The sequence below is a fragment of the Ranitomeya imitator genome, chromosome 2 (genome assembly GCF_032444005.1).
Source record: "Ranitomeya imitator isolate aRanImi1 chromosome 2, aRanImi1.pri, whole genome shotgun sequence".
In the NCBI taxonomy this organism is placed as follows: Eukaryota; Metazoa; Chordata; class Amphibia; order Anura; family Dendrobatidae; genus Ranitomeya; species Ranitomeya imitator.
The window spans coordinates 602,920,592-602,936,276 of NC_091283.1; the positions used below are offsets into that span (position 1 = coordinate 602,920,592).

The 15,685-nt window shown below is 42.4% G+C and overlaps 1 protein-coding gene across 3 annotated transcripts in view; it reads left to right on the forward strand.

Moving 5' to 3' along the window:
* Positions 1 to 15,685, forward strand: part of CACNA1G (calcium voltage-gated channel subunit alpha1 G) — a 501,367-nt gene that overhangs the window by 461,470 nt on the left and 24,212 nt on the right. The gene's annotated exons all lie outside the window — the stretch shown is intronic.

Consider the following 15,685-nt stretch of genomic DNA (forward strand, 5'->3'; position numbering starts at 1 on the left):
AGATGTGTGTGTTTGGACGTAGCAGAGCTGTGTGAGTGGGGTCATCATGCTGTGTCGGGGGATTTGTGGGTGGTCATTGCAGGGGCCTCATACTGTGTGTGGATGAATGTACTGTGGGCAGGAGAGTGTAACCATTGAGGTCACAGGCGACCAGGCCCATGCACAATGCACGACTCCAGCACAAACTTCAGCTGGATGTGTGTCCTCAGACGCACATTCAGCTGAATGTATTGTGGATCAGAGACCCGAGCTGCAATAAACTCTGTCGACCAATCCGAAACCGCAGCTGATGACTGCATGCACGTGACTGAGGGTGCATGGCAGTGACGTCTGACGTCATGCACTCCAGTCGCTTGCATTCCAAAGTCAGCTGCCAGCTTCTGAAGAGGGCACTGCACGGCAAGGGAATGGAGTGAAGGTGAGTAGAATTGTTTTGTCTTTTTTTTCTATGAATTAACCCCTTATCCACAATCAATGATGTTTCGGGAGCCATGTCATCTGCTGGTGTAGGCCCACTGTGTTTTATCATGAGCAAAGTCAGTGCAGCCGTCTACCTGGATATTCATGCTTCCTTCTGCTGACAAGCTTTTCGGAGATGGAAATTTCATTCTCCAGCAGGACTTGGCACCTGTCCACACTGCCAGAAGTACAAATTCCTGGTTTAACCCCTTCCCGACCTCCGCCGTACTAGTACTGCGCTGCGGGAGGTGCATTTGTGACCAGCGCTGTACTAGTACGGCGCCGCCATTTTCCGGTCACCACGCGGCATCGCGCGGTGACCGGGTTCCGATGGCTGCTGTCCATAACAGCAGACCATCTCCACACATAGCCCCGGGGGGCTGCATCAACCCCCCCCCCCCCCCACATCGGCGATCGCTGTGATTGGCTGTCAATTCTGACCAGCCAATCACAGCAATAAAACAATAAAGTTATTTTTTAAAAAAGCATGTAACCGGCTGTGATCTGTGTTGACTGACGTAGCACCAATCACAGCCGTCACAGTGGGTGGGGTGATCACCACGTCACCTCACCTGATTAACCCCTATGGCGCTGATTGGCTGAACAATAGCTTCTAGCCAATCAGCGCCAAAGGGGTTAATTTAAAATAGCGATCACCCCCCTGCACGCCATCTTTCTCTCAGATTTGGTGTGCAGAGCGGTTGTCCAAGCCCCTCTGAGTGCCTGAGTCAAAGAATCCATTGGTGGCCAGTGTGATCAACCCGGCGATCTCCTGCCTCCTGCTTCATCCTCCAGCTCCAGCTTCCTGCTGTGCTCTCTGCTTTTTGCGATCTGCCTGCTGTGTGACTCTAGTGATCACAGCAGAGCAGCAGCACCTCCCCCACCCCTTTCCCATCCCCATCCCTGTTCCAGTACCCCCCTCAACCACCCTCCAATTGATTTTTTTTAGTGCACTTTTTTGGCGCTTGTTTCCTGTGCGCGGCATCCCGCGCAAAGCATTCGTGCTCTTCCCGTGTCCACAGCGCTCTGACCAGTGCTGCTCTGCTGATCAGAGACTGCGCCACAGAAATTTTTCTTTTTTAGATAGTTAGCATAGCAGACATCGCAGTCTAAGCGACGTACGATTTTTTCTCTCGAAAATAATAACAGTACAAACTACAGTGTAGTTTTAGATGTAGCATAACCGGCGTCAGTGTTTGGTGACACCCCCTTTCCCATACACCTACCTGTTCCAGTACCCCATCCCCCACCTCCAATTGAATTTTTAGCGCACTTTTATTGCGCTTTGTTTGTGTGCGCTGCGTACTGCGCAGAGCATTTGTGCTCTTCCTGTGTCCGCAGGGCTCTGATCAGTATCGCTGCTGATCAAAGACTGCACCACAGGGATTTTTCCTTTTAGCTAGTTATCGTAGGGACATCACAGTCTAAGTGACTTCCGATTTTTTTTTTTTTAGAAAAAAAATCATAATAGTAGTTAGTACAGTGTAGATTTAGACGTAGCAAGGTAGCGTAGCCGGCGTCACAGCGTTAATGACGACCGATCTTTTATAGGAAAAAAAATCGTATAGAATAGTTTTATAGGTGGTGTATTAGGTCTAGTCGGCGTCAGTGTTTGGTAACGTCCGATCTTGTTGTAGGGAAAAAAATCGTACAGAGTAGTTTTATAGGTTGTGTGTTAGGGGAGCATTAGGGGAGCGTACGTCACATAGTTGGTGACGTCCGTTTTTCTTTTGTTGAAAAATAATTAGTTGCGTCGAATACATTTTTAGCTAGTGCATTAGGGGAGCATACGTCACATTGTTGGTGACGTCCTTTTTTCTTTTGTAAAAAAAAAGGATTAGTTGCGTCAATTAACTTTTTAGCTCTTGCATTAGGGGAGCGTACGTCACATTGTTGCCGACGTCCGTTTTTCTTTTGTAAACAAGAATTATTTGCGGCAGGTAAATTTATAGTAAATTTAAAGTGTAGTGAACATCTAATTTTTTTTTACAAACTTTTTTTTTTACATCTGATTTTTCTTTTCATTTTTTTCTTTTCTACATTTTACCTCTCTACTTTTTTTCTCTCCGTTTTGTTATAATAAAGAGTACCCTATACCCTATTACACAAGCCCCACACATTACACATGTAAAAGCACCACTTACACACACATCCCCAGGGTTTGGGAAAAAAAATAAAATTTGCCCATTCGTCAACAAGGCGCTATTCACCAGAGGAGGCTTACACCATCCTTGCGTCCGACACCGATTCAGCCAGTGAGGAAGATCCCACATTCCTCTATTCCTCATCATCCTCCTCCTCCTCATCTGGTGAGGAAGGACCCCCAGCAAGGCGCCCTAGGACCCAGGCAACTCCTGCAGCAATCGATTCTGTATGGATTGCACCCCCTGAAAATTTTCAGCCCGTCATTCCGGATTTCAGCAGCAGCTCAGGAATTCAGTTTGACACCACTGGCCTCACTGAAATTGACTTCTTCAAATTATTTTTCAGTGATGAAATAATAAATCTTATGGTGGCCCAGACGAACCTGTATGCCCAACAATTTTTCACCCAAAATCCCATGTCATCATACGCCAGATGGACCCACATAAATGCAGCAGAGATGATGACATTTTGGGGAATTTTGCTGCATATGGGCATAATAAAAAAAACAGAGATTCGTCAATACTGGAGTAGTGATATTATAGTACACCGGTATTCCGCATGGCCATGACAAGTAAACCATGACAAGGAAACATTTGAAGGGATCCTAACTTTGATCGTCTATATAAAATTCGGCCAGTGGTTGAACACTTCGGCAGATAATTTGCTGAGGCATACACACCCCAGAGGGACATCGCTATTGATGAATCTCTCGTTCACTTCAAAGGGAGGCTAAAATTCCGACAACACCTGCCCAGTAAGAGGTCCAGGTACAGAATATAGCTGTACAAACTGTGCGAGAGTACCTCAGGGTACACCCACAGATTTAGGGTCTATGAGGGGAAGGACACCCAAATTAACCACCCTAAATGCCCAACTCCCCCCCCCCCCCCCCCCGTCCTGGGGGTGAGTGGGAAAATTATGCAGGAATTGTTGCACCCACTGCTGGTTAAGGGTTATCACCTCTACAATGACAACTTTTACACCAGCATTCCACTCTTCAAGGCCCTCTCTACCAGAGATACAGTTGCATGTGGCACCGTGCGAAAAAATCAGCGAGGCCTCCCTAAGCCGCTAATTGGGCAAACTCTGTAAAAGGGGAAAGCAGAGCCCAATGCAGCGACAACATGCTGGTGGTCAAGTATAAGGACAAAAAGGATGTCCTTATCCTGACCACCATACACCGTGACAACAGCACCCTTGTCACTGTTCGTGGGACCACAACACAAGTCCGATAGCCAGATTGTATCTTGGATTACAATCGGTACATGGGGGTGTGGATCTTTCAGATCAGGTCCTCCAACCATACAGTGCCATGCGAAAAGCCAAAGTATGGTACAAAAAATTGGCCGTGCACATTGTACAGATGGCAATGTACAATGCTTTTGTGCTGTTCTGACCTGCAAGCAATACGGGGACCTTCCTTCAGTTTCAGGAGGTAGTAATTAAGGCCCTAATGTTTGACACTCAGGGAGGTGAGGTTCCCAGTACTTCTGAATCTGATAGTGTCCCTATTGTCCCAGGTCAACAATTCCCAGGACAGGTTCCCCAAACAGCGAGGACAGGACGATCACAAAAACGGTGCAGTGTATGCCCAAGAGGGGAATCCGAAAGGACACAATTTACCATTGTGAAACCTGCCCTGAGAAACCTGGCCTTTGCATTAAAGATTACTTCAAAGCGTACCACACGTCCACAAATTAATAAAATTTGTTTATACCCTGTTGACACAACACACTTTTATAAATCTGATGTACCCCGCAGATCTTACATATAACACCACATTATAAATTCATACACCAGTAAAACAAAAAGCATTATATTCAGTACTATAAAACTATGCCTCTAGATAAATTCATTCTGGGGTGTAGATTCCAAAATGGGGTCACTTGTGAGGGGTTTCTACTGTTTAGGCACATCAGGGACTCTGCAAACGCAACATGATGCCTGCAGACCAAAATCTGAAATCCAAAACGTCACTCCTTCCATTCCGATCCCTGTTGTGTGCCCAAACAGTGATTTTCCACCACATATGGGGTATCGGCGTACTCAGGAGAAATTGCACTTTTGTGGTCCATTTTTTCCTTTTATACTTGTGATAATAAAAAAAATTGTTGCTAAAAAATCATTTTTGTGGAAAAAAATGTGATTTTTTTTTTTTCACGGCTCTACGTTCTAAACTACTGTGAAGCACCTGGGAGTTCAAAGTGCTCACCACATGGCTAGATAAGTTCCTTGAAGGATCTAGTTTTTCAAAATGGGGTCACTTGTGGGGGTTTTCCAATGTTTAGGCACATCAGGGGCTCTTCAAACGCGGCATGGCTTCCGCTATCAATTCCAAGCAAATTTGCTCCTTCCTTCCGAGCCCTGCTGTGCGCCCAAAACAGTGGTTTCCCCCCATAAATGGGGTATCAGCGTACTCAGGAGAAATTGCACAACAAAGTTTGTGTTCCATTTTCTCCTTTTACAATTGTGAAAGTAAAAAAAATTGTTGCTGAAATATCATTTTTGTAACTAAAAAGTTAAATGTTCATTTTTTCCTTCCACATTCCTTTAGCTGCTGTGAAGCATCTGAAGGGTTAATAAACTTCTTGAATTTGGTTTTGATCAGCTTGAGGGGTGCAGCTTTTAGAATGGTGTAACTTTTGGGTATTTTCTTTCATATTGACCCCTCAAAGTGAGAAATCGCTGGTCAACTTTTAACCCTTATAACTTTCTAACGAAAAAAAATTTTGGTTCCAAAATTGTGCTGATGTAAAGTAGACATGTGGGAAATGTTATTTATTAAGTATTTTGTGTGACATATCTCTGTGATTTAAGGGCATAAAATTTAAAAGTTTGAAAATTGTAACATTTTCTAATTTTTTGCCAAATTTCCATTTTTTTCACAAATAAACGCAAGTCATATCGAGGAAATTTTACTGGTATCATAAAGTACAATATGTCATGAGAAAACACTCTTAGAATCAGTGGGATCCGTTGAAGCGTTCCAGAGTTATAACCTCATAAAGTGACAGTGATCAGAAGTGTAAAAATTGGCAGGGTCAGAAAGGTGAAAACAGGCTGGGTCTTGAAGCGGTTAAAAAACAACAGTATCACTGTGCTTGATTGGCCAGTAAACTCGCCTGACATTAACCCTATATAACATCTATGGGGTATTGTCAAGTGGAAAATGAGAGACATCAGACCCAACAATGCAGACGAGTAAAGGCTGCTATCACAGCAACCTGGGCTTCCATAAGAGATGTAGTAGAGAGATTGGAGAAAGTTCCACAAAGTCAACTATCACTGTAGCCCTCCACCAGTCGGGCCTTTGTGGCAGAGTGGCCCGACGAAAGCCTCTCCTCAGTTCAAGACACATGAAAGCCCACATAGAATTTGCTAAAAAACACATGAAGGACTCCCAGACTATGAGAAATAAAATTCTCTAGTCTGATGAGACGAAGATAGATCTTTTTGGTGATATATATATATATATACATACACATACATACAGTATATACAAATATATATATATAATTTTTTTTTGTCTCAAATACAAAGGAAATATGTCATTTTTAACGTTCGACCTTTTAGACATCATATCATCTTCAACTTGCCTAACTGTTCACAATAACATAAATAACTTTTACCAAGAGTGCCCAAACGTTTATATGACACTGTATACCAGGGTGGGCCCAAGATAAGGGACATAAATACCAGGACCTATCCTTCCACCTATGGGAGGTGGAGTCGCATATTCATTACTGTAATGAGCGGTACCATGTGACCGCTCAATACAGGAAGAAGCTGATGCGCCGGGAAGCAGGGACCTGCAGGGTCCGTGCCAGGAGTAGGTAAGTATAATTAGACAGACCACGCTCCCCCTCCCCTTCCGACCCCTGGGTATGACTCGAGTATAAGCCGAGAGGGAGACTTTCAGCCCGAAAAAATGGGCTGAAAATCTCTGCTTATATTCGAGTATATACGGTAATCACTTAAGTAATAATGCAAAGTTAAAGTCCCATGAAGGGACTAAGTAAAAAAGTTTTTAATAAGTTGCCAAAATGTTTTTTTTTAAATAACAAAATGAATAAAAAACAATAAATAAAATATTATACCAATAAATAGGTATATTTATTTAAAAGCAAAAGTAAACAAAAAAGTACACATATTTGGTATCACCGCATCTAGAACAACCTGACCTGTAAAATGGTCATTAATTTCAAAACTGTCACTATTTAACCCCTTCAGTGAACACTGTAAATGAATAAAAAAGTAACAGAAAGTATGCTTTTTTATCAAAAGTGGGATAAAATGCAATCAAATGGTTGAATGGAAAGAAAAATGGTGTCACTGAAAATATGAAAGTGTTCCACAAAAAACAAGCTGCCATACAGCTCCATCAGCAGAGAAATAGAAAAGTTGTAGCTTTCAGAATATAGCGTTGCAAAAACATTTTTTTTTATAAAATAATTTTTATTGTGTAAAAGCGGTAAAACATTAAAAAAAATTATATGAGCATGGTATCGTTATAATCGTACTGACCTGAAGAATAAAGTTGCCTTATCACTTTTACCACATTGTGAACAGCATTTAATTTAAAAAAACGGTTCCTGAAATGCTGTTTTTTGTTCATTCTTCCTCACAGAAATCGAAAGCGACTAAAAATTGTATGTGCCCGAAAATGGTACCAATAAAAACGTAAACTTGTCCCGCAAAAAATAAGTCCTCGCATCAGTCTGTCAGCAGAAATATAGAAATACAGAAAAACTATAGCTTTCAAAATATGGCGATGTAAAAAAAAGTATTTTTTTAGTGTGTGATAGTAGCCAAAAATAAAAAAAAACTATAAATCTGGTATCGCTGTAATCGCACCGACTCGAAGAATAAATTCACCTATCCACTTAAACTGCACAAAAAAGGCATTACAATAAATAGAACTACCGTATATACTCGAGTATATGCCGAGATTTTCAGACCACTTTTTTGGGCTGAAAGTAACCCTCTTGGCTTATACTCGAGTCATACCCAGGGGTCGGCAGGGGAGGGGGAGCGGAGCTGTGTAATAATACTCACCTACTCCTGGCGCGGTCCCTGCAAGTCCCTGGATCCCTGTTGCCGGCAGCATCTTCCTGTAGTGAGCGGTCACATGGTACCGCTCATTACAGTAATTAATATGGACCCGACTCCACTCCCATAAGGGTGGAGCCGCATATTCATTACTGTAATGAGCGGTACCATGTGACCGCTCACTACAGGAAGAAGCTGTTGTGCCAGGGAACAGACGTGCAGGGACCGCGCCAGGAGCAGGTGAGTATAACGCAGTGCGTGATATTCACCTGCTCCCCGTTCCACCGTCGGCGCCGCTGCGTCTTCCGCATCCTCTGCAGTGATGCTCAGGTCAGAGGGCGCGATGACGCAATTAGTGCGTGCTGCCCTCTGCCTGAACGTCAGTGCAGAGGACGAGGAAGACACAGCGGCAGTCGGCGATGGAACGCGGAGCAGGTGAATATAGCAAGTGCCGAGGGCCTCAGAGGTGAGTATGTTTTATTTTTTTAATTGCAGCAACAGCATATGGGGCAAATGTCTGTATGGATCATCTTATGGGGCCGTTTGCAGCATTATATGGGGCAAATATCTGTATGGAGCATCTTATGGGGCCATAATCCACATTTGTGGAGCATTACACGGGGCAAATGTGTCTATGGAGCATCTTATGGGGTCATAATCAACATTTGTGCAGCATTATATGGGGCATATTTTAATATGGAGCCCATCATAAACTGTATGGAGCATTATATAGGGTGTATATGGGGCGTATTTTGTATGGAGCATCTTATGGGGCCCATCATGAACTGTATGGAGCATTATATGGGGCTCCTGGTTCAATATGGATATTCAAAAACACTTAAACTACTGATATCGCAATTAATTTTACTTTTATTGGTATCTATTTTTATTTTTGCAAATTGTCTCTTCAGAGAGGAAGAGGACTAGAACTCTAGTGCCACCTATTGGAAGTAGCAATCCTAACAGTCAATGTCGACCCTTTAACGAGCCTTGTCACATGACTTAGGATAATAGCCAAACTAGAATCTCAATTTGCAGACACTGTGTTTCGGGGTACTGCCCCTCGTCAGTGCAAAGTGGAGATCTGGTTTGGCTGAGTGAGAGGCGTCTGACCGGGATCCATGAAGTATCGTTTCTCCTTGCGGAGAGTGACATGATAAGCATGTCGAGGTGAGGAGACTTAAAGCCGCAATGCTCCTCTGGAAAATATGCAAATTGTCTCTTCAGAGAGGAAGAGGACTAGAACTCTAGTGCCGCCTATTGGAAGTAGCAATCCTAACAGTCAATGTCGACCCTTTAACGAGCCTTGTCACATGACTTAGGATCCTATTTTTATTTTTGAAATTTACCAGTAGCTGCTGCATTTTCCACCCTAGGCTTATACTCGAGTCATTAAGTTTTCCCAGTTTTTTGTTGCAAAATTAGGGGGGTCGGCTTATACTCGAGTCACAATAACGGTAAGCTTACACTGGGCATTTTTAGTGCTTTTTTTGCTGCGTTTTTTTATGCTAATTTTCAGCTGCTTTTTAAAGTACCAGCAAAGCCTATGAGGTTTCAGAAATCTCATGCATGTAGATTGTTTTTTTGTGTCATCAGGATTTTGTGCTTTGCTGCTTTTTTTGGACATAGAGCATGTCACTTCTTTCAGCGTTTTTGCAGCGTTTTTCACCCATTGGCTTGAATGGGTGTTGAAAAAAACACTGCAAAAACACAGCAAAATGCAGATATCATTATTTGTAGCATTTTTCCTGCACAGAAAAGTCAATGGACATTAACATGGACAAAGAAACCCAAAAACTCACCAAAAAAGGCATCAAATCCACGCCAAAAACGCACCTAAACCTGTGTTTTTGCCGCAGCTTCTGATGCAGAAAAAATGCAGCAAAAACGCCCTGTATGAACTTACCCTAAAGCTCAGCTCACATGTATCTTGTGCGCTGTGCTGAGCACTTACACCGGGGTTTCCGTGTAAATCTCTGGCATATGTGATTCAGACGGAACCCTTGGAGGAAGATTCCCTATGAGGATGCAAATCGTCACTTTGGTTACAGTTTGGCCTATCATCCGACAGTGGTCGGCCACAGTTTTGTGCACCTCTGAAAAGAAGGACACCGCTGAACAGAGGCCAGACGAAGTCCAGAGTCTGCTGCCTCATTATAGTAAATGAATCCATTGTGGGTTTCAGCTGAATCATTTACTTCAGACATTTAGAAACCCTAATGCACGTGCTCAGCGTCGATAGACAAATAAATGTGATCCAAAATGTTATGTAAAGTGTTCCCAATAAAGGCATCAAATCAATCCACACAAAAAGTAAGTCCCCACTCAGGTTTGTTATCTGTCAATGGAAATATAGGGGGCTTCCCCATTACTGGTGGCACAAAGGCTTTGGAAAAGTACAGTGCCATGCGAAAGTATTCGGCCGCCTGGAACATTTCAACCTTTTCCCACATATCATGCTTCAAACATAAAGATACCAAATGTAAATTTTTGGTGAAGAATCAACAAGTGGAACACAATTGTGAAGTTTAACGAAATTTATCGCTTATTTTACATTTTTGTGGAAATTCAAAAACTGAAAAGAGGGGCATGCAATATTATTCGGCCCCTTTACTTTCAGTGCAGCAAACTCACTGCAGAAGTTCATTGTGGATCTCTAAATGATCCAATGTTGTCCTAAATGCCTAATGATGATAAATATAATCCACCTGTGTTTAATCAAGTCTCCGTATAAATGCATCTGCTCTGTGATAGTCTCAGGGTTCTGTTTGAAGCACAGAGAACATGATGCTGGTCCTTGATACTGTTGTGGAGAAGTTTAAAGCCTGATTTGGATACAAAATGATTTTCTAAACTTTAAACATCCCAAGGAGCACTGTGCAAGCGATCATATTGAAATGGAAGGAGTATCATACCACTGCAAATCTAAGAAGACCCGGCCGTCCCTCTAAACTTTCATCTCAAGGAAAAGACTGATCAGAGATGCAGCCAAGAGGCCCATGATCACTCTGGATGAACTGCAGAGATCTACAGCTAAGGTGGGACAGTGTGTCCATAGGAAAACAATCAGTCCTACACTGCACAAGTCTGGCCTTTATGGAAGAGTGGCAAGAAGAAAGCCATTTCTCAAAGATATCCATAAAAAGTGTCATTTAAAGTTTTCAACAAGCCGCCTGGGAGACACACCAAACATGTGGAAGAATGTGCTCTGGTCAGATGAAACTAAAATCTGTTAGGAGTCGAGTTTCCTCTGCTGCACAGGGGGAATCTCGATCCGTGTCTGCTGCGGTCTCCCATTCTGCATCAGCCGCAGTGCAGCCTGCTCAGCGGAGACGTCGCTGCCAGCATCTCACTGAGACTGATACTGTGCAAAGGGTTACTACTGCCTCTCCAGGCTCTGCTATTGTACCCTGCACTGATCTGCGGTGAGCAGGCTTTTCTGGTCCTGCTTTGCACACACTGAGCATACCCAGGTCAAGATATCTCAGTGGAGATCCAGGGTCACATGCTCAGGTACTGCAGCAACTTCCATTGGTCCTTCTTGGAAGGTCCTTGTAGGTACTAGGACTAAGTCCTGCTTTGCACTCTGAGCATGCCCAGGGCAAGATCTCTCAGTGGAGATTTAGGGTCACATGCTCAGGTACTGCAGAAACTCCATTGGTCCTTCTTTTAAGGCCCTGTACGTGCTGCAACTATTTAAGGCTCGCATGGCCGCACGTCCTTGCACTAGTATCAAATGTGTTTTGGCTTATGCTAGTGGATACTATACCACTCCGTTCTTATGTGGTGTGAAGCTGTAGCATTGGGACTGTACACTCTGGCAGGCAGCTAGCGTCAGTGTGGGCAATTAGCTGTTGGCTTAGCATCTGGTTCCTTCATGTGTGCGGTTAGCACAGAAGAGTTCCAGAGCAAGCACAACCCTAGTTAGGGTTTTGTTTTGTGTACAGCAAGATTCTGTGAGGCAACAGAGTTTGCTATCAGTTCACACGGGGTGAAGCTTAACCCACGTGTGAGCTCAGAGTCCATCCGCCTTTACTTAGCAGCAGATATCTCTGCACAGTGGATCCCGGGCTGCGAACGCACCTTGTAGCTATCTACAGTACCTATTACTCGGTGCGTTCCGCTAGCCCTAACAAAATCGAATTTTTTGGCAACAATGCCAAATGATATGTTTGGCGTAAAGACAACACAGCTCATCATCCTGAACACACCATCCCCACTGTCGAACATGGTGGTGGCAGCATCATGGTTTGGGCCTGCTTTTCTTCAGCAGGGAGAGGGAAGATGGTTAAAATTGATGGGAAGATGGATGGAGCCAAATACAGGACCATTCTTGAAGAAAACCTGTTGGAGTCTGTAAAAGACCTGAGACTGGGACGGAGATTTGTCTTCCAACAAGACAATGATCCTAAACATAAAGCAAAATCTACAATGGAATGGTTCACAAATGGACGTATCCAGGTGTTAGAATGGCCAAGTCAAAGTCCAGACCTCAACCCAATCGAGAATCTGTGGAAAGAGCTGAAAACTGCTGTTCACAAGCGATCTCCATCAAACCTCACTGAGCTCGAGCTGTTTGCCAAGGAAGAATAGGCAAGAATTTCAGTCTCTCGATGTACAAAACCAATAGAGACATACCCCAAGCGACTTGCAACTGTAATCACAGCAAAAGGTGGCGCAACAAAGTATTAAGTTAAAGGGGCCGAATAATATTGCACGTCCCACTTTTCAGTTTTTGAATTTCCATAAAAATTTGAAATAACCAATAAATTTCATTCAACTTCACAATTGTGTTCCACTTGTTGTTGATTCTTCACCAAAAATTTACATTTGGTATCTTTATGTTTGAAGCATCATATGTGGGAAAAGGTTGAAAAGTTCCAGGGGGCCGAATACTTTCGCAAGGCACTGTACTATGGCTCCTTGACCCCTAAAGAAATCCAGCAAATCCTGTGCTCCCAAATCTCAATGCCCCCTTCCTTCTGAGTATCACAATTTAATGTCCACATATACCACATTTAGCCACATGTTTGGCATTTCTGTAGTGATGAGAGCCCACTTAATTTACTGTGCTCATGTCTCCAGAAGCATGAGCTGGGCAATTCAATGAATGGACACTACAACGCCAGATTTACAATTTTCACTCAGCAAACTTCACTGCTGCTCGTTTCTGGAAAACACACATGGAATCAAAATCGTCACGTCACCTGTAGATAAATAGTCAAATGGGGTCTCCAAAAGTCAAATAGCGCTCCTTGCCACGTTCAGCAAAAATTGTGTGTTTTGGTGCCATTTTTTTCCCCATTTCCCCATGTGAAAATATAAAATCTAGGGCTAAAACAAAATTTTGACGGTAAAAATGTAATTATTTTTTCTTTACTGCCCAATGGTATAAATTCTGTGACACAGCCATAGTGTCTATATGATCACTGCACACCTATATTAATTAATTAATTAAGGGGTATAGTTTCTAAAATGGGGTCACTTATGGAGAGGTTCTATTGTTCTGGCACCTCACAGTCTCTACTAATGTGACATGGCACCCTCAAACCATTCCAGCAAAATCTGAATATCAATATGGCTCTCCTTCCCTTCTAAGCTCAAACCATTCCAGCAAAATCTGAATATCAATATGGCTCTCCTTCCCTTCTAAGCTTTGGCGTACTCAGGAGAAATTGCGTAACAAATTGCACTGTTCATTTTCTCCTATTGTCCCTTTTAAAAATTAAAAACTTGGGACCAAAGCAACATTTTAGTGGAAAAAATGGTAATTATCCATTGACTCAGCCCAACATGATACAATCCTGTGAATAGCCTGAGGGTTAAAAATGTTCACTACACCCCTAGATGAAGTCCTCAATTGGTGTAGTTTCCAAAATGCGGTCATTTGTGGGGTTGCCTGCTATTTTTGCATGTCAGGGGCTCTTCAAATGTAACATGGCATCCGCAATCATTGCGGATGCCATGTAACATTTGAAGCCAAAATTAGCCAAAATTGTGCTCCAGAATTCAATTGGCAATCCTTACATTCCATGCCCTGTCATGTGCCCAAACAGTAGTTTTCCACCACATGTGGGTTATCAGCATACTCAGGAGAAGTTACATAACAGATTTTCTGGAATCCATTTTCCCTTGTTACCCTTGTAAAAGGGAAAAATATGGGGCTAATGCAAAATTTTTACTGGAAAAATTTATTTTTTCATTTTCATTGCTCAACGTTATAAAATTCTGTGAAGCACCTGCAGGATCAAGGTGCTCACCACATCTGTAGATAAATTCCTTGAGGGGTGTGGTTTCCAAAATGGGGTCACTTGTGGGGGACTCTGCAAATATGACATGGCATCCACTATCTATTCCAGCCAATTGTGCGCTCCAAAAGTCAAATGGTGCTCCTTCCCTTCTGAACCCTGCTGTGTGCCTAAACAGTAGTTTTCCACCACATATGATGTATAGATGTTATCAGGAGAAATTGCACAACAAATTGTATGGTAAATTTTCTCCTGTTACACTGAAGAAAATGAAAAATTTTGGGCTAAAGCAACAATTTTGTGGGAAAAATGTGATTTTTTATTTTCTAAGCTCAATGTTATACAATTCTATGGAATACCTGTAGTTTCTACATGCTGTCCACACCTCTAGATAAATTCCTTGAGGAGTGTTGTTTCCAAAATGGGGGCACATCAGGGGCTCGGCAAACATGATATGGCATGCACTATCTATTCCAGCCAATTTTACACTCAAAAGTTGAGTGGTGCTCTTTCCCTTCCAAGCCCTGCCATGTGCCCAGACACTAGGTTTCCACCACATATGAGTAGTGATGAGCGAGTATACTCATTGCTCGAGATTTCCTGAGCACGCTTGGGTGTCATCCGAGTATTTTTTAGCGCTCGGAGATTTAGTTTTCATCGCCGCAGCTGAATGATTTACATCTGTTAGCCAGCTTGATCACATGTGGGGATTCCCTAGCAACTAGGCAACCCCCACATGTACTTATGCTGGCTAGCAGCTGTAAATCATTCAGCTGCGTCAACAAATACTCGGAGACCCCCGAGCATACTCGGGAAATCTCGAGCAACGAGTATACTTGCTCATCACTACATATGAGTTATCAGTGTACTCCGGGGGAAACTGCACAAAAAATTGTATGGTCTATTTTCTCCCGTTACTTTGTGAAAATAAAAAATGTGGGGCTAAAGCAATATTTTTGTGGAAAAAAGTAAAATTTTTAGTTTTTCCTTCCACATTGCTTTAATACCGGTGAAGCCCCTAAAGGATTAATAAACTTATTGAATGTGGTTTTGAGGACATTGAGGGGTGCGGTTTTTAGAATGGTGTTACTTTTGGGTATTTTCTGTCATATAGGCCCCTCAAAGTCATTTCAAATGAGATGTGGTCTAAAAAAATGATTTTGCACAATTTGTTGGAAAAATTGGAAATTGCTGTTAAACTTTTAATCCTTCTAACATTCTAAAAAATATATGTTTAAAAAATTATGCTGATGTGAAGCAGACATGTAGTAAATGTTGTTTATTAACTATTTTGTGTGGTATAACTATCTGGCTTAAGAGCATAAAAATTCAAAGATTGAAAATTGGTAAATTCTCAAAAAATTTTGTGAAATTTTTTAGATTTTTGTAAATAAACACAAATTTACCACTAACATGAAGTACAATATGTCACTAAAAAACTCTTTCTGAATCACTGAGATATGTTGAAGCGTTCCAGAGTTATAACCTCATAAAGTGACACTGAAAAATTAAATTGAAAAAAATTGGCCTGGTCAGGAAGATGAAAAAAGACTGAGTAGAGAAGAGGTTAAAAACAAGCAGAAAATTCTTTACTTAAATGAATCAGTTGCATTTCCATGCTGTCATGTCTGTATACTTTTTTTTGCTTCCTCTTCTGCCCAGGAGCTGTGGTATGATCAGACCATGTTCCTGCACGGTCACACACAGCCATTACACTGTACACAGCAGGGACACATTTATAAGATTATCTCAGCACAGGAACATATTTTTTTACACATCCAATT